This window comes from Falco cherrug, chromosome 7 (genome assembly GCF_023634085.1).
Source record: "Falco cherrug isolate bFalChe1 chromosome 7, bFalChe1.pri, whole genome shotgun sequence".
Lineage (NCBI taxonomy): Eukaryota > Metazoa > Chordata > Aves > Falconiformes > Falconidae > Falco > Falco cherrug.
Genome location: NC_073703.1, coordinates 37,852,332 through 37,876,536, shown reverse-complemented (window position 1 = coordinate 37,876,536; position 24,205 = coordinate 37,852,332). Strand labels below are relative to the sequence as shown.

The 24,205-nt window shown below is 39.4% G+C and overlaps 1 protein-coding gene and 1 long non-coding RNA gene across 3 annotated transcripts in view; one reads left to right on the top strand and one right to left on the bottom strand.

Annotated features, from left to right (window-relative positions):
* BEGAIN (brain enriched guanylate kinase associated) overlaps positions 1–24,205 on the bottom strand; it is a 155,793-nt gene that overhangs the window by 16,565 nt on the left and 115,023 nt on the right. The window lies entirely within an intron of this gene.
* Positions 87–24,205, top strand: part of LOC129736528 (uncharacterized) — a 46,279-nt gene continuing 22,160 nt past the window's right edge. Inside the window, exons 1-8 of the long non-coding RNA XR_008733267.1 lie at positions 87–5,150; positions 6,763–6,879; positions 9,902–10,157; positions 11,636–11,723; positions 14,742–14,879; positions 15,844–15,944; positions 17,591–17,755; positions 19,395–19,514. This is a non-coding gene — a long non-coding RNA (uncharacterized LOC129736528). The remainder of the gene's footprint in view (positions 5,151–6,762; positions 6,880–9,901; positions 10,158–11,635; positions 11,724–14,741; positions 14,880–15,843; positions 15,945–17,590; positions 17,756–19,394; positions 19,515–24,205) is intronic.

The following is a 24,205-nucleotide window of genomic DNA, read 5'->3' as shown; positions in this document are numbered from 1 at the left end:
GCCACACAGGTTCAACTGTGGAAATGGAGAAATTGCTGGAGACAGGATATTGCTTAGACTCTGCTTAAATGGGCTGGGCAAAAAAAAAATCACATTTATTTCTCTGAGTAAAGAAGTAAAATGGCCTAGGAAAGAAAGTGTGGAATTCTGAACTTTATGATCTTATATTAATTCTTATTAATTGCAGATCATTTTAATATGCAAGTGAATTCTAATTAGAGTTAACTATCTAAGCAAGTGCAATTTCACAACCAAATAACAAAACTAAGGCTAGACTATTTACAGTACTTTGCTATTTAATATTTTGTTCTGCCTCAGGAATTTTTAAATTCACATTTCCTGTCACCTTTTGACATTTTATTCTTAATAATTACTTGGGTAGAAGAAAAATTAAACTCCCCTCCCCTTCCCCCTTGTAATTGCTGTCTTAAAATAACTGTTTAGCTAAATGCTCTCTCTTGAGAGTCAAGATACTTCTCGCTAAGAAAAGTTTGCTCTGATTTATCACACTCCTGTGGCAAGGCTGGTTTTCCTCTCTAGGTTTATACTTGCACTTGAGTGCATAAGGTCTGTTCTTGCAGCGAAGACCTGTGCCGAGCCCGATTTATGTCCCAGCCCTGCTCTGTGGTGCCTGACCAGCTCAGAGCCAGCCCTAGCAGTCCTGCTCTCCCTGCAGCACTTGTCACAATAGTAATCCTGGTATTAGTCTTATTGCTGTATTATTGTTACCCTGTAGGCTTTGTCTCCTGGCTACCCCAGTTCACATCTAGGGCTCTTCCTCTTGTTGAATTTGATCCTTATAAACATGTCCATGTCCAATGTGTGTATGCCTTTATATTCTGCTCTCCTTACCTCTTAAAGCTATTCAATATACATTGAAACATCAACTGGGATATTGATTGGAAAGATTCGGTAAGCTGGCTGAAAAAAGGCTAGTGTAGTACAGGGAATAAGCATAATGCACTTGTGTTCTGTGTGAATTAGTCCTTCCTTTTTAATTAAAAAATATCTCCACTCTTGACTTTGTAAAATCTCATGTTGGGTAAAGCTATTTAAGGTTTGGTGGTGGTTTTTTTCCCCCTCCAATCAACCCCAGCCCCTTGAGATCATTGTGAGAAAATTCCTATAAGCTCTTTTCAAGGGAAAGCAGGGAAAATTCATTTAAATAAAATGATCTGTTCAAACATCCAGCCCCTCAGACCCTGCTAAATAGCATTTTTTTGGCAGTATCCCAATTCAAACTGCCATAACCAAGTATAATGACTATATTAAGTAACTAGTGCGAAAAAAGTCTAAAAAAGAATAGAGTCGTTATGGAGATTGCTTGAACAGAGACAATTTTGCTTCCAATCCTGTTAATATGTTACTCAGGTCTCCTCTGCCTCCTAATGCGGTTCTCTGCAGAGCTGTTTTGGTGGTTGTTGTTGCAGTGTTTTTTAATATCGCTTTAATTGTGGGTCTTCGGAATTGCTGAGAAACCCTGGGTGGAGGGACAGGCAGGAGTATGCTAGACAGCTGGTGTGATGTGTGCTGCATGGCTGGCATCACATGAGGCTTTGCTAGATATGGTCACTTTTGATCCTCATATCAGGGCCACTGTTTCTACCGACTAGTGTTTGAGGGGTAATCTCTCCTGGTATAAAGCAAGGCTGAAGAATGGATCTCTCTATGTACTGATTAAGCTTTACTGTAAAGGAAGTGCAACGCTTCCTCCCCATCTGACTGCTGGGATCAAATCCAAAAAAAATGAAACACAGATATATTTTTATGAAAGGATTTGCTCCTACAAGCAGATAGGAAACTCACTGCTGTATGTTCCTTATGCTGCTGTTCGGGGGAGTCACTTGAGCCATTGCCTCCAGAGTTTGTGCAGATGAGAGAGACTCTACCTTCTGGTCAAGAGAAATGTGATAACCTTTCTTCTGTGTCGTAAGATCAACTGTCTTTCTTGAATCAGCTCAACTCTCCTCTGTGCCATTTCAGAGCTATGCTGGAATTTCATTTGCTTCCTTAACTATTCTGCATTAATACTGTAACTCCACAGTCCTTTATTTCAGTTGTCAATCTGGTTTAAAGGGCTTTGCTGCTGCACAGCAGTTCGTGGCCCCGTCAGCTGTGCTGGCACAACTTCATTGCCATCCTGAAAACCAGGATGGTGAAAAAAACCCTATGAAATGGAAAAAAAAGCTTTGCTTGGGAAAGAGGTCTTTTAAGCTATCTTTGCCATTAAGGAAAGTGTACATGCACTCAATACCTTCAGTATTTCTTCCTGGCATTCAGACATCTAGCTCACAGTCTGAATGTTGTCCTGTACTATCTCAAGATTCAGTTTTCTTTCACCCTAGAGCTTTGCAAAAATTTGAACACTGCGATTTCTTGATACCATTTATCATAGCTATTCATATATTTCCAAATAATAGTAAGCCTCTAAGGTATTATTTCACAGCAGCTTATAAATATTAATATCCTCTTCAGCAGAGGCTAAGGCAGACCTTCCCTTATTTATATGTCTAGAGTGTCGTTGTCCAAGTCTAAGCTAGTCACCTTCCTGACTTCCTTCAATCAACACAGAGATTTCTTCAAACTATGAAATTCCTCATTGTACAGTGATTGTCAGAGGAATGGTGCCTGTTTATCTCCACTGGCTGTCAGAGATGTTGAGGATAAAAATGCTTCAGACATTTACATGCTGAATAGACATCTTGCTTTTAGATACTTAAAACTAGGTAAAATGAAGTAACTTTAAGTAACTAGCTCAATGGCATACAAATCATGTTTGGCAGAGGCAAGAACCGAATCCATGTCTCCCAAGACATGTCTTGTAATTCATGGGAAGCTCACTTTTCTGTGCCTGTAACTGTCCCGAGGGAAAAGCAGCGTGAAGGGATTTTGCGACTAATGTGAATCTAGCTGAGACAGGCTTTTAGTAAGTTGATTGGAAATGACCTGTTGCCAGATTTGATGGGAAAACCTCAAGAAATGGAGAATATGCTACTTCCCTGCATTACAGGAGCTCTGTGCCTCTGCATTTGCAAACACTCTTCCCCAACTGAGCAGGTCCAGATCCTGAGTGTAGTCATCGTTCTGGCTTTGTCTAATATGCTGTCTGATATTTAGCATTTTCTCCCTGTAAAGACATTTATACAAATCAGTCATGTCTCCTTTCTACACTGAACGAGTGAGCTCCTGGAGTCTCTTGCTGAGGCAGCTTCTTTACTTCTCAGTCTTACTTTTCAGTTGTCGGTCAGCTTGAGCGCTTTTCCGCACCCTTTTAAAAAACGTAAATATCAGAACATTAGCCACCGTCTTCAAAGTGGATTTTCCCTTCTCTGAAACCGTGACAAAAGTATCGTTCTACCCTATTTACTTTTCCCATGCTTATACAAATACCACCGTTATTGTCTTTGCCATAGTGTGCTGCCGGGAGCTCACGTTGCATTGTTCAGCCAGCCTGCCTTTCAGAGACACTGACCTTTTCTGAGTTTCTGCTTTCCAGAGTACAACCCCCTCTCTCCACTTCCCCCTTCCCATTTTTTTTTATATGGTCTGCAAAGATTTTACGCTTCTAGGTGTCTGTGGGAAAACATATTTAGACTGAATGGGCACAGTTTATGGAAGGCACAGGCCGTTCTGAATAATTTCCTTATCAACATCTAACAATGCTGCTAATCCTTTTTAGCTCATTTTATCAGCAATAATTTTATGTTTACTTTTAGGACACTGTTGAAAACATTGATCGATGCTGAGAACCGTACCAATCCTGGGCTGTCCTGATCTAGCCCTTTGAAAAGACTCTTTTGTAATGGAAATAGCCCTGTGCCTGCTACTTTTTGAAGTGTCTTTTTGTAATCTTGCAACCCATCTACTAACTGCTTTTGATACTGTATCACTGTAGTTTTGTAATAACAATTCTATTAAGTGGTACTTGTCATATCTTGCTATCCAAATATATCTACTCAATTGCTTTTGCTAAAGAAATTATGGTTTATTTAACAATTTTTCATAAAATCATGTTGACTTCCATTATTTATACTCCTGTGATTTAGTTTTCCAGTAGCTGAACATCATAAACAATCACTTTGTGATTTGTACAGCCTCTCTTTACCCCATTCTATGCTTGATCTCTTGGATTTGGTACAGACGAGCATTTTTTTCAACCTCTGAGAATTATCTCAACATTCAAAGACATTTAAAATAAACATCAGCTTAACACATTAGTATGTATTTTTAATTTAGCTTGGAGTAGGAAGCTGGGAGTCTGCTCAGACAGTTCTTTTAGGACTCTTAAGTGGAAGCTTATGTAGGCTGCTGTTTTTTCAAAGAAATATTTTTGCAAGTGGTCCCTAAGACATATTGTTCAACCTTGTCTGTAGTTTCCATTGAATTTGGAAGCTGGATTGCAATCAGTAGTAAAATAATGTTCTGGCTTAAAGCAAAGTGTGGCACAAGATCTCTGCCTCCTGAGTGAAGACGGGAAGATGCTCATCTGGCTTCTGGCCCATGTGGCAAGGCAAGGACTTGAAGTGGCATGGAATGCCCCAGTTAGGTCAGAAGGCGACATTTCCCAGCGCAGGCAACCTACAACAGTGGCTTTGCAAAGCTGGTGTGAGAAGCACGTGACAGTTACAGTACAGTCATGAGGGAGCTGTTTCACATTTAGACAACCCAGGGCCGCAGAGGCAAGATGAAGGGCTTTGCCCCCAGCATTATTGTCCCTGAGTTTTGAGGCACCCCAACAGCAGAAGCACTTAGTTTATCTCTCAGTGTTACACTGAGTGGTTTTGACAAATCCTCTGCAAAGCATCAGAGATGGCATCTCAGTCTGTAATGAGCTTTTCAGTCTAACCTTAACACACTTGATTTGTTTTTTTAATTGTGATGTTTGTCAAGTGACATTTCTCTGAAAGTTAATTACTTCTTATAACTAATTCATTTGATTTCAGACACAGCTCTCTGGGAAAAAGAAAAAATACAAAACCCAAACCAAAACACAAAACTTCCTGGTAAACACATAGTGTTAAAATGAATTATTTTTAATTTGCTCTTTTGGTAATTTGGTTTTTTTCCCCTTCTCTAAGGGATGGTCCTTCAGTCATGGATGCTGAAATCATTTGACAGCTACTTCCTTCCTGCCAAGGGTATATGGAAAGGTAAACTATTCCATGGAATTCAGAAAATGAGATTTAGATGCCATAACCAAATCCCCTCTTATTGTGAAGAGTAAGACTTTGTGACTTATGGGAAGTGTATGTATTTGGCAGGATGTTAATCCCTGAACCAGTCAGAAAAGGAAGGGAAAAGAATGGACTTGTGCTTGAGAAGAGTGCTGGTTGATGCTTAAGGCTTTGATCTTAAGAAGGAACTTTACAGGGACTCTCTTTAATCATAAATTTTGGAAGGAATGGGAAATATTTGTCAGTGAATACTCCACAAAATTAAAGGCTGGAGGCCAGACCCAAAGGCACTGCTCTAGAAAAGTCCATATGCTTTTCCTCCTTTTTCTTGCCTTCCGAGTCCTTCTGTGCTTCATCTTGCTGTTGCTCAAAAGTATTTCTAGGAACATATTTTTAAATTCAGGGAAACTTCTCATCTAATCAGTCTGACTTTGTCCTCAGCTTTTGGTTTATGAATTTTGTTTATGACTTGGTTTATTGACTTTTACTTTTGTTGTATTTCCACATTGTTTTTTTTTAATGTCTCCTTCACACAATGTTGTACATGGCATGTACTCTTGTCTTCAGAATTCACATCCAATTTACTGGTCCTTTTCTAAGACTTCCTGTCATAACATTTTATGCTTTAAGAGTAGAGATATAATTTGCTTTTCAGATACTGAGGTCTGTCTATTGAGAGAAATGTGCTAATGTGGATGGACACTGAAGAGCTGTGTTGATTCTCATTAGTGACAAGAAAGTTGTGTCAAGGCTTTAGACAAAATCTCTGACTGTTAAAAGGGTTTTCTTATCCTAACTTTTAGGTCTAGCTTCGAATCTTAAAAAACATCTTTTCCATTCTGCCACTGCAAAATAAGAGAATGAATACTGTCCCCATGAATGAGTTTACCTATGGGGAGCAAGAGGCTAAACTTCAGGCAACCTGACAGCTAGAAAGTAATGTTGGATGCCTTTGCACTGACCTCAAGTTGCAGCAGACATCAGGGGAGTTGTTCTTAGAGGTAATTAGGTCAAGCACATTCCTAATCAAACTTTGAAATTCCCTTCTGTAACCTGCTGTGCCGAGGAAAAGTCTTGGTATGCTCTAGAATCTAGCTCCAGTAAATGGCTTAAAGTCATCAGCAAAAATACAGCGTGGTTCCCTCTCAATTTACCTGTTATAGTTAGAGGAAAAAATAACCCAATTTAGATATTTTAAAATTTGTTAAAGTATAATTTAATACAGGTAGGTAGGAGGGAAAAAAACACTTTCATTGCAGGCAATGGGAGATCTGTACTATTTAAATCTCATCACAGCCTGTGCTAACTGCTTGTGGGGATAAAACTAGGCACTATTGGAAGGTACAGAAACACTTCCTACCACTCTGGCATGTTTTCAAAGTCCATATTTTCCAGCAGATTAGATAGATACAGGAGGTTGATTCTAAGCGATGTCCTAATTGCTATTTGATAGCTAACAAAAATGCAATTTAAGAGCTGGCATGAGGTGCCATGTCAGATTTTAGATTCTCTAGATCTGTCTTGTGTGAAGATCTAGGCATTCATAAATAATTGACAACCCAGTCAAAACAACATGTTTTTTTAATAGGTTTTCTATGCCAGTAAGAAGACCATTGTGATCAACTTATCTGATCCATCTAGCTCATGCCATAAACGTTTCAGTCAGCAGTTCCTGTGTTTGAAGAATCCATATTTTTTTCTATTCGTGAGTAATTGCCTGAAGGTCCAGCAGAAAGCTGGCTAACATTTAATGAGTTGTTTGTTGCCTAGTTGAAGAAGGTTGAGTCTGTACATGTCCCCTGCATATCCCAGTGCAGTAAGAACACCCTAGAGGTGTCTCACTGCTCCGTGTAGCTGAAAGACATTGCCAGAGCGGCCTGGCTACTCCTTGGGTTTGGCATTTCGTGAAAGCTTTGAGCTGTGATGAGCTGCTCCGAATGGCCATATGAATCTGTCCGGTCTTCCCTGCGAAAGCCTCAGCAGGGGTCACCCCACACCAGTCTCAGTGAGAAGAAAGGCTGCCACTGAATGGTGCCTAGAGTCAGGTCATTGATGTGAAGGTGAATGGGAGCGTGAGGACTGTAGGGGAAATGGAAATGAAAAATGAAAGTCAATCAGTGAGACCTTTAAACTGTATATGTTAATTTTCACTATTTATCACTGTCAAGTGACCAGGGACCTGTTAGAAGTTTAGAATTGAAAACCTTAATGTATTCTTTATAAGAACAAAAGCTCCTGTATTATGCAGCAGCCTAAAGTGTTCCTAGTTCAGGTGACTCAGCTTCTCTATGCATTATTTAAATTGTCCTATGATATCAGTCTACTGCCATGTAACTGCAATTTATACCACCCTTTTTCAATGGTGTGTTTTTACAAATCTCTAATTCTAACTGCAATCATTGGAAACAGTACTACTAATGGACTTCTGCAGTATGCATTCATCTTCATCCAGCTTTGTGGCTATCTCCAGCAGTATTTTAAATGTATAGTAGAACCGATGGTGACTCCTTTCTAATTTTGGAGAATGAAAGCTGGAATTGTATTTGCACTTCTAGTCCAAGACAAGACATTTCAAGAATATCTAACCTCTGTGCTAGGGGATTGAAAGATGTGGAGCAGCATCAGAACAGCAGGTTAAGTTTCTTGAGTGCTCTGTGAATAGGAAGGAAGAGGTGGAAGCAGCACTTTGCAAGTATTCAAACTACCTGCCAAGACAGAGCCCTGTACCCTGACTCAGGCTGGTGTTTAATGTTAATGTGATGCACATGCAGAAAAAAACCTCGAGTTATGGCTTATCTTCAAGCTTCAATTAGAACATCACTGACCAGAAACCACGCATCTCATACCACTTCAAGAACTTCTACATCTCTAGAAAACATGTATTTCTTTTGTTACTAAATAAAGTGGCCTGAACATTTAAAAATATTAAGGAATTCCCTCTAAGGTTAATTTTCCGTTATTCATGTGTTGCTAAAAGATTTTCTTCAAATTACCGCTATAAACCCTCTCTTCTCCATTTCAAAACATAACGGACAAAACAGCTTTAGAATAGAATTTGCTTTCCAGGTTTAAAACTGAAAAGCATTACTATGTCCTCATAACATGAATGAGATGCACAAAATTTATTTTAAAAGAGGATTAACATCCAATAATCTCATTGGGAAATATTATGGTGTCAAAACAGAGTTGATGAGAGAACCATTTTATTGTCGTACCACTTGTCAGGATGAACAGGAATTTCCAAATTAAAGAGCCAAATGTGTGCGCGCGTGTGTGCGTGTGAGTAAAATTCCTTCAGCGTGAACCGAACTTTTTCGTAACACTGGTGTTAATTTCTCTCCTCTCCCAAATGTCATGAAAGTGGGAAAAAGGCACGATTGGCCCTTTCTGTAGTGATTGCAGAGGCTGCCACCTCCTGACTACTGGGAAGAACTGCTGGATAAGAGTCAACTGAAAATCAAATCAAAATAGAAAGTGTGTTCATTTTTCAGCTCCTCAACTACATGCGACAGTACTTCTCGATGACATTAATTTTTAGGACCCATCCTCAAAGTTACTCTAAGTTACTCTGTGTATTAACCTGTGCAGGACTGAAAGCACTGCTGTTCTGGCATTTCTAACTATGGAAAACCAAGGGTTAACAAGCACTGAATATGCTCCTGCTCCCTCAGGTTGAGCACAAAGAAACTTTAGTGATTAAATCTGGAAAATGAATGGCCTGAGAGTGCTGAGGAGCTACTTAATGCTCCTGCCTTCTCCAATGCCTGTTGAGATCAAGACAAATAAATGTATTTTGCCCTTTAGGAAAAATTAAAATTAATGTCCAATATGACAGTAATATGGGAAGAAAAAGCGCAGGTGTCATATAAAAACATTGCAAGGATGATCAATCACTGAAATGAACAGAAATCTACTGTTCAGAGGTTATTACATTCCCTAGTATTGCAGTAGTGTCTGGGAGCCTTGTTCATGGACCAGGACCCCAGTCAAGAGCAAAATGCCAGGCAAAGGAGAAAAATTAAGAGATCCTAACATTGGTGGGGATCATTGTAGACCTCAACCACCTAAACATACCTGAGCCAAATCCTACGTTGTAGAATGGAGCCTGGTTTTGTTTGTTAGGAGAACCCTTTTGGACTCAAGCTGTTACATCTGCATCATTCGTTTGGGTTCAGCCTTAAAAGATGACCCTTGCCAAAGACACGCGATTCTCAGGCCTCTTCAGCTGGTGGAAAATCTGGCAGGTTGCTAATATATCAGCTAATAGATACACATTTTGTATGAGCAATGCTCTAAGAGTGATAGGTGGGGGCTGCTGCCTTGCACAGGAGACAGTGTCACGGAGATGCTGATGCTTACCTAAGAGTATGGTTACATGGTGGTATTCAGAAGAGGAGAAATTACCTTTTATGTTCTACTTTAGGCACTGTCTCTACGTCTTTGCCTGGATAGAATAATTCTGTGTCAAAATAGAATATGCTGGTAACTCACAGTATTTCCTCTTAGCCTTTGACATCGCTTTGCTTCCTCTCCCTCCACTGCCTCCTCTTTGCAAACAACCAGACCCTGTCACTTTTGACTTAGCCAGACTCAGCCTGCATCCACCTGGCTTTCAGCTGACCCCATGACTCCTGTAAAATATCAAGGAAATGAAGACCTCTTTCCTCTGGTTTAGATTATTTTTGTTGCAAGCCCTCAGTAGGCCTTTATTTTAATTTCTTTCACAGATTCACAGAATATTGTCCCTGAAAGAGTATATGATAAGAAAGAGAAGTTGTCATCTGCTGAAGAGTCAACACACTCAACTACATGTTACCCAAGGAGAGCAGCCCCATGACTGAGGACCACTTCTGAAAATTTAGCTTTTGTCTCTGTGAGGCATGAAGATCTTGGAAAATCTGGCGCTACAAATATTCAAGCATTAAATACAGAGCGATGCTGAGAAAACACTGAGTTTTCAAAGAGAAATGCTTGAGGCCAAAGGTGTGTTGGACTAGGAAGGACCCTGTGAGTTACTGAGTCCCACTCCTTGCTATTGCAGGCAGCTGTGCTGAAAATCCTAACCATCACACTTCAGCATCCATGTAACTAAGCGGTGGAACTGCCCCTAATAAAAGTGGTTCTTTTGCCTGCTCCTGTCCTCTGGGGGTTTTCAACCTTTGTGTAATGTTCAGGCTAAATTTATTAATGGCTGATGTCTATACAACTGTTATTGCAGCAGCAGTGTCTTTTAGTTTAAATAGCTCTCAACTTCTGCTAAATTTTATAGAAATTTAAGACTGATGAGTTTAGAGCAAGCAGCCAGAATCCCCGCAACCTTTATTCTCTTAGGCTAAACAAGCCAGCATCTTTTAATCTCATTTCAGAAGATAAATTCTTCATTTCCTTGATTATTGTAGTCCTGTTACAGACTGAATTAATCTTCCTTGCATCCGGGTGTCTGGGACTGTATATTGTATTCCAGATTGCCTCATCATGTCCTTGTTCTCCACAAATGCCTCACAAGGGACATCTGAAACCAAATGACTTTTCCAGCTATGATTGACTAAGCAAGCCAGAATTTTCTTCCTTTGTGGAACCTCCAGTGGGAGATCCCTAATTTATAACGGATTTTTTTTTCATTAGTTTGAAGTCATAGCTTTTTCCTGCCTTCTGGTGGGCACATGTCTGAGCAAACTGTTGAAGCACAGGGCCCTTGCTGCTCAGGTAGGCAGTGGAGTAACACAGCCAGTCACTCCAAGAGACGGATTCATGTTCTGTCCGATGCTGGCAGAGCCTGTCTTTCCCTGTTGACTATAGGAGGAACATGGGAATGTCATGTTCCTAAGGTGGGTTACCTGGTTAGGTGGACTAAGTCTGGCCAAAGATGTGAAGTACACACCTTGTAGAGTGTGCTGCAAAATTTCATCTTGTTCTGTCTTTAGTAGATATTCTGATAAAAGTTAGTAACATGTAAGGAAGAAAAGAAAGAAACTTGTGTTCTGTTACATTTCTAACTGTGGCTGTAGCTGTTCCCCTGACAGTCAGTGAATTAGTTTCAACCTAACCAGTACCCCACATTTCTGTTTACTGGATTCTAAGTTACTTTTTCTATTTTATTGGGACAATTACAGAAGAAAACACTTCTATCATGGGAACTGTTCTTCCAGGCCATTCACACCACTATGAGATGAACAATTTCTCATCTCTTCCTCTAAGTTTATAAATTCAGCTTAGGCAAAGTTATCTCTCTTAGATTTGTGGGGAAGGAATGAAATAAAAAATAGGTACTTTTTTACCCAAGTCTCAGTCATCAAACTGGGTGACTTTCAACCAGATTAAACTAACTGCATTGAAATTATAAGGTGTGTAACAGCAAAAGAACTTAGAAAACTTAGGGATTTGCTTGTTAGGTTTACAGTGCTATCCACTGCAAATGATTATCCAGCTTTATTTTTTCTTACAATTTCTTACCCAATTAGGCTCATTCCTCAGGCATATGTGTCTGTCCTCATACACCAGAGAATAAGCAGAGGATCTTTACAACTCAAGACTTGAACTAAAAAGCAGGTAAGGCCTCAAGCAGACTTGCAATTCCTGGTGACATACAGCACATGCATGTGCTCATTTAAAAACCCAGTGGGTTATGTGCTTTGGTTGACAGCTTATTTGGTTGAGCGTTTAGTTGCTCTGGTGTGTTTGCTTGCATGCTCTTTCTCGCTCTCCTTCTCCCTCCTCCTCTCCACTGACACTAAAACTAGCGCCTTGGAGATCCATATCTGACCACCCAGTCAAGCTTCAGTGAGACATGTTTGATTTCTTTCACAGTTTATATCTTGGGATGTTTGGCTGAAGGTAATTTTAGCTCCTTGAACCATGTTAAAGCAGGGCTGGGATTTCAGCTATCCTTGTAGGAACTAATTAATAGGTCATAAACATGTCACTGGAAGCAAAAGTTTACCCTTAATTTTGAAAAGAAGGTAAACTTGGAGATTTTTTTTTCATAGTCATAGGAGGAAAAAAATCTGCTACACCAGTTCTATGTACCTTTTAATTAGGTTACTTAATCAAGATGCTTTTGATCTGAACGTTATTGTTGTATATTGCAGTCTGGAGGGACTGATCAGCCTGAGATTCAACTTCCCATGGACGCACTTGGCTGCAAAGCAGGATGGTTTCTTAAACTACCTGGAAAATTCTCTTATGAGCTGCCTCAGAACATGGGGATTAATGTTGACTGTGTATTTCAACTCCATTTAAATTCTTTAACTGTTTGCTCACTGGAAAAGAAAATAAAACTTTACTGCCATTCTGAAGGGCTTTTATGCAGGCACCTGTGCATTTCAAGCACATAGGAACTTATGTAAAATACAAGCTGGTAATTTAAATTGGGTTGTGGGAATAGCACTGAGAAAGGCTGAACAAATAAAATGGAGCTAGTTCATTCATCATTTTAATAGCATTTAGCTTGCCTCATAAAGAAAGTGGCAGCTTTTATTGCTCATACAAGGACTTATGCCACTATTAAAGAATGATGCTTCAGCTACTTCTGCTCTAAACTGCAGACTGTGACAAAGCCCAGTGGACTGAATTCTAGTTACTACTTAGCACCTAAGTGCTAACTAATAAAGCAAAGTGGAAGGGCAGTGTTTGGAAACTGCAACTGCAATATTTAAAACCTGATGGTAGGGAGGTGAATAATACACTAAAAAATTACATTTGGCTCACATATTGAGATGTTAGATGTTTCCAGATTCAAATCTGTTGACTTTTGTGACTTCATGTTGCATTAAACAGCGAGGTGTAATAGGATTAAAGCTTCATGCTTCATCGGAACGTGACTTCTGATCTAAAAAGCTTAGGTGGTGTGACTCTCACTTGCTATGGAGAGATCTTGCTAGATACACTCCTCACTCTTTCTAAGCTTGGCACTGATTTTCACCCAAGCACTGCATCCAAAGTTTTAAAGAAAAGCCTATCAGCACTGACAAATCATTTCTCCTCCCACAGAATCAGGACTTATGCTGCAAAAATGAAGGATGAGGGAGAGAGCTGAAATCCCCTGTTTTTGGCCAAAAATGTCATTTCAGAAGTGTTCCCCCCAGAGAGCTGCAGTGTAGATAGCTCCTGCATGCTTCTGCTTTGTGAAATGGGATCCCGGGGCTGCTGATGTATCCTGTAGTCTATTTTTGCTCTGAGTCACTGCTGCACCTCATGGGAACTGTTGTTCATTCAGGGCAGATGGCGCAGAGAAGTCAGTGAGACAAGGACCCAAATGACAAATCCCTGAGACGCTTTGGTGCCATTTCTGACACAGTGTTCAGTTGAGTTTGCAGTTACAAACTGAACACCTTTCGATTACTCTCTAAATGAAAAGCTGAAGCTTTCCCTTAAAATTCTCTGACGCTGTCTGAGAAAAAAAAACCCCAACATCATAATTTTGGAGATCAAGTATCAGGCTGGGTAATTTTGTACTGAAAAAGAGTTAAAACTTTTCTACTAGTCTTATAGAAGGCCTTTAGGCATTTATTCTCTGTTTCAACTAAGTTAAAGTTATCCATCCTGCAGAGAGCAATGTGGGTGTCTGTCTCTCTTGGATGTTTCTAAATCATATCTAAGCTCTGATTAATCTTTCCTGATACCTTTGCTCATATATTCCCCCTCGTGAACAGCTGGGGGTAGCTCCTACCTGACTGCGGAGCCCCTCAGTATAAATGGAGTAGCAATCTGCTAATAGGCTGTGTAGAAAAGGATGGAGCAGGAAAAGCTGTGGGAGGTGGATATAAAAATATCTTGGTAAGGTATCTAACCAGGAAGAAATGAAATAAAAGCTGTTCCTCTCTCAGATTTATTTTGTATTCATGGTTTACCTTTCTGCTCTCTAGGTTACATCAGCTTACATTTTCCAAACTAAATATCTTGCTGAAATCAGTAAAAGGTCAGAAGAATTGTACTGGTCACGCCAGAGGTGCATCTAGCCTACTGCTTGTCTGAGAGCAGGGTAGCCCAGAGTAATGTACAAGAACAGAGCAAGCACAGAGACATATTTTCCCAGAATATCCTCCCAGCCTCTGGCAATTTGCAATTTAAGGACTTCCTTACTTATAGGTGATACTGTACCAATGTTCTTATCACTTTCTTAATCCAGATGTGATTTTAGCATCCATTATATCCTGTGGCATGAAAATCTACAACTAGGTGCTGTGTGGAGAAGTGCCTCCCCTTTTTGTTTTAATCTGTCACTTGCTCTTGTCATTTGATCCCTTCTGGTTCTTTTATCAGATGGGATGTGAAATTTTTCCTGTTTACTTGTTCCTTGCTTTTCCATGGCTTTTCAGATGTCTTTCCTGGAGGGATCCTCCTCTCTCTGCCATTTCCTCTATAAGCTAGAGTCCTGTTTGTGTATTTACACTTTACATGGAACATGCTCCACAGTTTTCTCATCCTGTTCCTCTTTGCTCTATTTTTTCTATTTCTCCTATACCTTTTTTGAGATGGAGAAACCAAAGCTGCCATGTAATAGTCAGCTTATGGATGTGCCGTTGACTTTTACTACAGCATAATAGTGTTCCTATTCTGTTCTTGGAGGTGCTGGTGGATGAAAAGCTGGACATGAGCTGGCAACGTGCGCTCGCAACCTGGAAAACCACCCGTATCCTGGGCTGCATCAAAAGAAGCATGGCCAACAGGTTAAGGGAGGTGATCCTCCCACTCTACTCCATTCTGGTGAGATCCTTGCAACAGGGCAAGGGGCAATGGTTTTAAACTAAAAAAGGGTAGAATCTGACTAGATATAATGAAGACATTTTTTACAATGAGGGTGGTGAAACACTGGAACAGGTTGCCCAGAGAGGTGATCAACGCTCCATCCTGGAAAAAATTCAAAGTCATGTCGGACAGGTCTCTGAACAGCCTGATCTAGTTGAAGGTGTCCCTGCCCATTGCAGGGGTGTTGGACTGGGTGACCTTTAGAGGTCCCTTCCAACCCAAGCCAGTCTATAATTCTATGATAAAACACAAGCTTAAAACTATATTGTGTATTATTAGAAATCTCTATTATAACTCAAAACCCTGAGTGGTAATAGCTGGTTCTGAATCTCTCGGGGCATGTGTGAGGTTAGAGCTGGGTTTCTGACATGCTGTCAGTCACTGCTTGAAAATCCCTCTGTGGGTTGTTGCAATCTCTTTTTACCCTCATGGCCCTGAGTACCTCACTGCTGTCAGGGAATGCTCTCTTCGCACCGGTCTTCTGCCTTTTACAGGTCGTCTCTAAACACACACAGGCCTAAGATCAGATCTACTCCTCGTTTTTATTCATTGACAAAATGGACCACTTATACTTACATTTAATTTTCCACCTTTTAACATCTCTGAACAAGAAAAATGTTAATTTTTAACTAGCATTATCAGTTATACCATAATTATAATTTAATCACTCACGTCTTCTGTACCTTTTCAATGTGGAATCTACGTTTAAGGTACAGCAAGTTTATAACAATAACAACTTCAATGCCTTTATTCTGGTTGCCGGTAAGTACTACTAGGGACACAGTGTGACTTCCATATGACACATTTCTGGTGCAGACAAATAGAAATAATGAGTATGAAGAAATGAATCTGGAGTTAGCCAGTTTTTTTAGACATATAATTGTGTCATGTCCGTGTCCCCTCCCATTCTTTTCTTTTTTAGAGAAGTTTTATCTTTAGCTCTAGAAGACAACTTGGAAAGCAAAGAATATGATATTGCTCCTGGATGTACCAGTCATCTGCTTGGTATCCTATTCTGATTATGTACGTGCACTACAAAATTGAAGGCTTTAATTTTCATGTTTTGCTTAGTGTTTGGTTGGAGAAGAAGTAGGAATAATTGGCTGTAATAATGGACTCTTCATGCCTGTGAAATAAAATGAACACATTCATGGGCTCACTTCCTTCTGCTGTTGGTGCAGACTGCTTTATTCAAGCTGATTTGCAGTGAAAGCTTATCTCTAGGTTCTGGCTGTGAGAGGAAAAGTAAATAAGCCTAAGCAATTAGAGTAATGTTCATGCAGGTGCAAAAAGCCAACACAAAGCTCTATTTACTCTTGCCTTCAAGTCCCTTTAATCATCATTGCGGAGCTTAAGTTGTACATGGGCTTTTATGTGGTGCATTTCCTACATAGAGTATTTGAGCGCTTCTATTTCACTATAGAAATCCTCAGCCCTAGAGACATATCTGGCACCAAAATAGCTCTGACCATCTTCCCAGTCCTTGAGGGAATGAACGACTTCAGTAATGAGTGGACAAGCTGTAGAGTCTCCAAGGTCATTCAAAGGTTTACAGTACTGCTTAGTAGCACTGCAAAAAAGTAATAATAATCATTCTGAATAATTCTACAAACAATAGGTAAAGGCAGCAAATGTAAAATGATGTGAGTCAAAGGCTTCTGAAAAACATCCACACTACCTTGATAATTATCTGCACATCTAATGAAGTGTAAACCCCTATGGAAATCAGTATACCACTAGGATTGTCTTTTTTTTTTTTTTAATTTAGTGGGTTTTATAATTCTTTTTTTCTCTGGTAATGGAATCTCCTTTTGTTTGCTTGCCCTACTGCTACTTTAAAATTGAGCAGTTAAAACTGTATTGCAAGGATTTCCCCAAAAAAGCTTTATTCTTGTTATTGGAATTCTCAATAACTGCTTATTTCTTTCTCTTGTGATGCATCCTAAAAAGTCAGCAATTTATCTATTAGGCTTACATTAGTGGTGGCCTAAGGGGATAATTTCAGGCAGAAATTCTATAATATTTTCTGCAGGAAAGCTATTCCTTTAAGGGAAGAAAAATCACAAGGCTGTGGAACTGATGCTTCTATTCTCCAGTAAACTACAACAAAAGAGCAATTTTATCCCATTTATTATGAAAAGCTTGAAGTATAAGCAAATATTTGAACAATGTGTTCTTTATTATTGGATGAAGAATATGTAAAATTGACTGAGTCATATATTTTAGGGTTTAAAGTTAATGTTAAATTGGCTAATATAATCTTATCTATAGATTAGTTTGTTGAATTCCAGTCTTGCACTAAGACCAATAATGTGTTGGTTGAGCATCTATAACATATGCAAATTTGGTTGTACCTCCTGTCAAAATAATCCTAGGGTTCTTGCATGTGTTTTTCTTTCCTTTTATTTGTTTTGTTTTTGTCCCTGTCCCGTCCCCCCCCCCCGCCCCCCCCTCCCCCAATGCATGATTGATCTCGGACACAGAACTTACAGGTAGCTGAAAATTCTGGCTATTTATCATGTTCCCTGGTCAGTTATCAGACTTTGTCCCCATCTGCTACCGCATCTCTTGCTATTTTTTTTTTTTCCTGTAGAAGTCTCTACATATCTGTTGTTCTGTTGGTGTCTTGTCCTCCCAGGTTGACAGGATAATACATTTTTTTCTCCCAGCCAGGATATTATGGGGAGGAGAGAGGAAAATACTGTTAAAAAGATTGCTGGAGAAATGAAAGAAGAGCCACCATCAAGGCAATCTTTTTATTTGCCTTTTCCCTTTGGGAGCTGGAGGCCAGCCTCATATCCGAGTGGCAAAGCAGGCCCAAGTATCTCACTAAGGTAGGTCCTATTAGGATTTTGGAAGAACTGTAGATGATGGGCTAGAAACAGACAAGGAGGTTTTGCAGGGGGGATCCAACCAAAAGTTTTGGGCTCCTTTTTCCCCCATTTCTCTGGAGTATGGAACTTCATCTCTCCTCATTGCCATGTAGTTGACAATCCCACAAGAACTGCTTTCGTGTCCCTCCTTCCTTTCCAGACTCCTGGGAGAGGATTAGGAAGATGGAGGAAGTGAAGGTCAGGACCTACTGTGAGGGAAAAGAGACAAATGCCAGGAAAGAGAGGAGGAAAGAAGCTGGAGAGAGCACTGGTGTGTCAGGCTTTCTGATCCTGGTACTACAAGGAGTAACAGGGATGTATGGGTATTGGACAGATGTATTGATTACTGTCCCATGTCCTCCCCAGGCCATACCATAAATATATGCCCTCCATGTCATCTCCTGCTTTCTGAGTTGGTGCCCCCCTCCTAAGCCAGCAAACCTCAAACCTTTTCTAGACTACAAGACTTCAGGTTTGCTAATTTTGCAGTCAGTGGTACTAATTTCAAGGAACCCTATGAAAATAGTAATTTTGATGATTTGTTTTTACTATGTCTATTTTTCCTTTTTTTTTTTTTCTTAGTAAACTTCCTTCCTTTTGCAGAACATATCTGGCACCTTCTCTTTATGTCAATTTTAAATTAACTATTGTATGATGTCGTGCAATCATTTTTTTTCCAGTGACTTTTGTGCCTACCCTTCTAATGCTATCCACTTCCAAACCTGCCCAAATCTATCCTGTTCCAAATCTATCGCCCCACAAGCCCATTCTGTCCTTCTTCATGGGGAAATGGGACATTATGTGCTTGGAAGCCATGTATGTCTCAGACACATTTCTGTTGTAATTCTTACTGTTCCTCATTGAATTGTTTTCTGCAAATTCACTCATTCTGCTTCTACGGGTAGAGGTACTCAGTGTTTTCTGGGTTGCTGTACGTACATGATGGGAGAATAAATTATACACTTGTGGATATAGCTGAATGTAACGGATCCACATATAAAGAACACTAATAAGAGAACTTCACTGGTAGTTGGTTCTACATTCAGTCCATGAGTAATATCTGAATCATTTGATACTTACTTGAAGAGATACAGAAGGCATCTGCTACAAGAAGTAACTACTGGCCTAAGTCATAAGACTTTTCGGTAGAGCATTAGTTGATCTGTACTTAATGCGTTCATGTATTTTCCCAGTTACATTCTCACGTTAATCTGACAACTGAAACACAAAATTTACTTGTCCTTTATTTTGGCTTTTGTACAAATATATTTGAATTAACCTTTTTTATATTTCAAATGTGTTTTTTCAATTATCATGAAGAAATTAATCCTGTAGACACCTGTCTGCTTACTCTTTTGAATTGTTTGACTTCTACGCTCATTTGTTAAAAAATCAAAAACTATGTATTCAATCCATCAGCTATTTTTTTGAGGGGAAATGTAGTTGTAAAAGAAATTTGAGAGTTGAGGCGTTGGCAAACATTTAATGCTTAAGCAAATGGTGAAGGTTTTATGTTATGTAACACATTTAACAGAGGCTTAAGCACAGCACTGCCTAGTTGAAAAGTACTAAGTTGTAATTTTTCTTTCTGAACATACAGCACCTGTAGACATCTGCTTCTGGGAAGAAAATGTGATGGACATAGGGAAAGGTGGAAGACGCCTGGGAGAAATAAGCCTGGAGTCCATGGAGGCAATAGGACAACCGTACATAGAAACTGGTGAGTGAGGCTGGGCTCTTCAGATCCAGTTAAGCACTTTGCCATTCAGCACCCACACTTCGAAATACCAGGAAGTGCTCTGAAAAGTAGCATCTCTGTAAGACATATTCCTTCTCTGGAAGGCATTCTTTAGCTCCTATTAACAGGAAAAACGCTGCTGAAGTTGCACACAGGATAGCAAAATCTCAGACTAGATTCAAGTGAAATAACGCTAAAACCCCTATGAGGTGCAAATTGATTGGAAAGAGTTTAATTGGGATCACCAGTTTATTAGGATATATCCCAGGGAACTGATTTAGTCTGATGAGAATGGATGGCAGTATCTGCTGATTAACTGGAAGAGTGTTAGCATACGTTGAGCATAAGGGGTAGGGCTCTGGCAACTTTCAATGTGTGTTCAAGGTTCCTCCTAGCTCAGAAGGGTAAGGTCTGTTTTTGTGTTACTATTGTCAGAAGAGATTTTATTTTGGAATGAATCGTATCCGGACTGTTTTGCATACAAACCCTTCCTTCCACCAGCACATTCCCCAGCTGTGATATAAGGGAAATACATATTTTTGAAAAGTCAGACCATCTGTCTTCCTGCAATAAAAACAATTAGAGCTAGCTATAAGGTAACTTAGCAGAGAGAGGAAAAGCAATTCTGCTGTCGATGGACAAAACAGAGAAGACAGGGTTGAGAGATGCTTGTGATATTTTAACAGCTATGTTCCTAGGCTTTTTACTCTGTCTGCCTCAGTTGCATGCTAAAATATTATTCCTACTTTGATCACTTTAGGGTCTTTGTATTAAATGCTTAGCTTTATAGAATTGTTGAAACCCCAGTTAGATCATATATAAAAGTTTGCCTTCAAAGTTCCTTTAAGTGCCATATCCAAGATGCATCTCCAGTCCTTGCTTGTACTGACTTTTAATATCCTTTCCCTGTGAAACAATCTGTGTTCCTCCAAAATTCTTGGCATCCCCATTTAATATAATTCAGAATGTCTTACACAGTGTATGCTGTAAAAAGCTATACCTTAATATCTATTGATGTTGTCCTTTGGTTATCCTTAATTGCTCGGATAAAGTCACTTAAGTTAAGAGCTTTTACTTTGAGTTTAAAAACTCTCTTCTGGTAAAACATTGCCCTGCTGAGAAGGTTTTGATTTAAGACCTCCCTCTGTTTAACTTGGTTCATGCTTAAATATTTGTACTGCTAAATTCTGATTTTTTGTACTGTACCCAGGGATTCAGGGCAGAAGTCTGAGTGTAACAGTAATATGAATGATTGATACAGCCTCTATCAAAGTTGCCAAACTTGCTAATCTCTATATTTGTAATGTCAATGTTTTCTATAAAATTGTTAGTTAACTTGTCTATTACAGTATTAAATAACCCTGGCTGCCAGAGCCAAGCTGTGCAGAAGTCAGCTACACAGTTATTAAGCACATTAAAGCAGAAGATATCAACAAAGAGTATTTTCCCTTCCTCTTGGCACCTTTCATTTGGTGCAGGTGTTTGATTGTATTTCAGGAGTCCTAGTAGAAAATGCGTGAAAACAGGTTATTCTCCAGGGTCTCATTTTACTATAAAGACAGCAATTTATACCACCATTTTACTCCTTCTTCATTTCTGCTGTCAATTCCTGTTACTTCTTTCCACTTCACAATCTAATGTACTCTTCCCTGTGTGAGTCCAGACCTCCCACTGAAAAACTGTGGTCATGGAGAAACCATTCCTCTTTTCTTTCTAGCCATCATTTTCCAACCACCAGCCTGCTCCTGTTGAGGCTGTCAGTCATCTGAAGACTTCTTGGCTTCAACCCCTGTGTCTGGACTTAAAGCTTTCTTGCCCATCAGTGATATCCCACTCTCTCCTCAGCCCACTGCAAGCATGATTTCTTTACTTTTGTACCCACACCGTCATTTGTAGGACAATAGTTCGTCTATTCTGTAACCGGGAACCTACTGAGGTCACTTTTCTTGGCCACATCATGCTCTAGCTTCAGCTTTCTTCTACACAGGTGACTATGTATTAGCATCAAAAATATACAGCATACATTTCTAATCTAGGGGGAATGCGTTTCCTGTGCCGTAAGAAGTGGTGTAACTTTATAAGGATTTACAGACTTTCTGAGCTTATACAAACAAACTGTATTGTAAAAAAAGAAAACAAACAAAAAATCCAGCAAAAACCAACATCTCCCTGCCAAAAGTGCCCCAACATACTATTTCCTGCAACAGCTATATGCAAATAGTAGCATTTCATATTCCAGGAGGAGAGGTGTGGGGTGGAGCTTTGTGTTTTGAATAGAAAATCATGGATCTCATCAAAAGGATTTATCATCCAATTACTGACCTATTTCCAACATGAATTAGTTACAGCTAAGAGTTGACTTTGGTACCTATATCTGTCACCCAGAGTTTTGCTTTTGCATTCTCTGGATGTAAGGTTATGCTTAAAAATAACTATTGCATTTATAATATGAAACCTACATTGACACTATTAAACCTGATCTTGTCACTTTTCCTCTTCAGGCAAGTACTTGCTTGAAACTCACTTGACAGTTTAATAGCACAAATAGCAAGTCCTAAGAAAGACAGTCCTTTAGAAGACAGTCAAGAATCTTGGCCACTCGTAATTGTGTTAGCAAACTTTGACATCATGAGCCAGAAAATCCCACCCTGCAGACTGGAAATCTCTGTGCAGTTGCTTGGGGTGTCTGTTATTTGTGCAGAAGGGAACAGAGTCTGAGTAGGATGGGGAAAAATGTGTGGACACAGTGCAAACTCATCACACAGGATAGGACTACAGCAACTCTCTCCAAAGCCTGATATGCTGCTACAAAGCTGAGAAGGCTTTAATGTGTTTGGCAGAAGGAGGATTGCAAGAAAAGATAAGAAAGTGGAAAGGCTCAGAAAATTTGTAAGGGAATTTTTGTAGAAATGACCTTCCTCTGAGGCTTTCTCCAACAGCTGAGACCTTAGGAGGAGATGATCTAAGCCCTTAGAGTTCATCAGATTCTGACTTAAAAACCCACAGGCTTTAAGCTACAGGGACACCCTTCAGGTTGTGCAAAGCCTTTGTTCACTTCTGTTTAAATGTGATCTCCCCTTTACAATGAATCAAAGCTTTTCTAACCCTCAGGCCTTGGTAAAGGAGCTGCTTTGTTTTCAAAAGTGCTGTTGGAACAACAGGATCAGCTAAGCCAGGAAAGAGCAAACTGTGAGATTTTTGTACTTTCCTAAACACGGAATGATATTTAGGGATGCTACCTGTACAGTCATCTATACCAGACCATATTCTCTCTCCACAGCATACTAAGAAACAGTTATGGACCTTGAACTTAGAAAATCATGCCTGGAATGTGAGTATAATGGTTAGGTATTGTATGTAAAAAGAAAACCATCTGAAACTCATCATAAATGTCCGAGCACTGGATAGTTATCCATTCTATAATTCTGCAGTGCTCTTGGCTTAATAGAGTGCAGTAAATATGAAAAATGTATTTAGAAAAGGAAGTATGCTTCAGGCCCTTGAGGAAAGCTCTGCATACTTAAGCAATGATTCTTGACTTGCTTTTAATAGCTGTTTTGCTGTTCCCAGTTTGATACGTTGTTTTCGAGAAAATAAAATTTCATGGCACAACTTTTTAATGGATCGGACTATCTTTTTTTTCTGCTCTACTTAAATTTTTGAAGTCTTCAGTCTTTTTTCCTTCTTAAGAAGGATTATTTTAAGTGTATTTCTTTTTTAGGATGCAAAAGAAGAAAAACATATATCCTGGGTGAACATAGGAAGGGATTTGTTACTGCAGTCGCAGGAGCCCGGTATTCATTTCTCATCACTTAACCTCATCTCACCATCTGCAAGTAAGGCACTGGATAAAGCTGATTGTCTAGTCTCTAGTCAGTGGAAGAGGTGTGTCCCAAGGGTATTTATGCCCACGTGCTTAGACACCTCTTTTAAGATGACAGTCCAGCTGTAGAGGTGTTTCTATCTCTTATTCAACTAGAGAGGAGCCTTGGGACTAGCTGAGCCCTTGTAATTGATTAATAAGCTAGAATTAGGTGAAAAGAAACACACATTTTGTTTTAAGTTGAGATTAATGCTTTCTTGTATTAACTTTGTTGAAAATCTAGTAGATGGCCAAGTGAAGCTCCTAGGAAAAAAAACAAACCACCCTGTAGTTCACTGCTTATTGCATTTCCATTTTTTATGTAATGGCATATTAGTTTTCTTTCAATCTTCTAAAAATTCTCTGTGGTTCTCAGATTTCTTAGTAATATATATTAAAACCTGAAACGCATGTTTGATAGTCATTTCAAAACCTAAAACTGTGTTTATAAAGAATTGCTAAGTCAAAAGCATCCATTTTTTTCCTGTATTTCCTATCATCCTCAGTTACTGTCAAAATACAAAATATTTTGTCATCTCATGAATAAAAGTATCTTATTTTCCTGAACACAAAAAGCTCATTGATTTCTCCTCCGTTAAAGTACTGAATCCAATGCATACTCCTCCGTGCCTAGTAGGTAAAGTACTAGTCACTGTTAAAATTTCTCCTAGTTATATGAACTTCTGCTGCATTACTATACCTGATATCTTACAGAATCTTTTCCTGTATCTTTTTGCTTCCTTTATTCTCTATATTTCAGGGCTTGTAATTGGTATTGACTGCTATCAGTTCTTCTTTCCACTCCTACTCT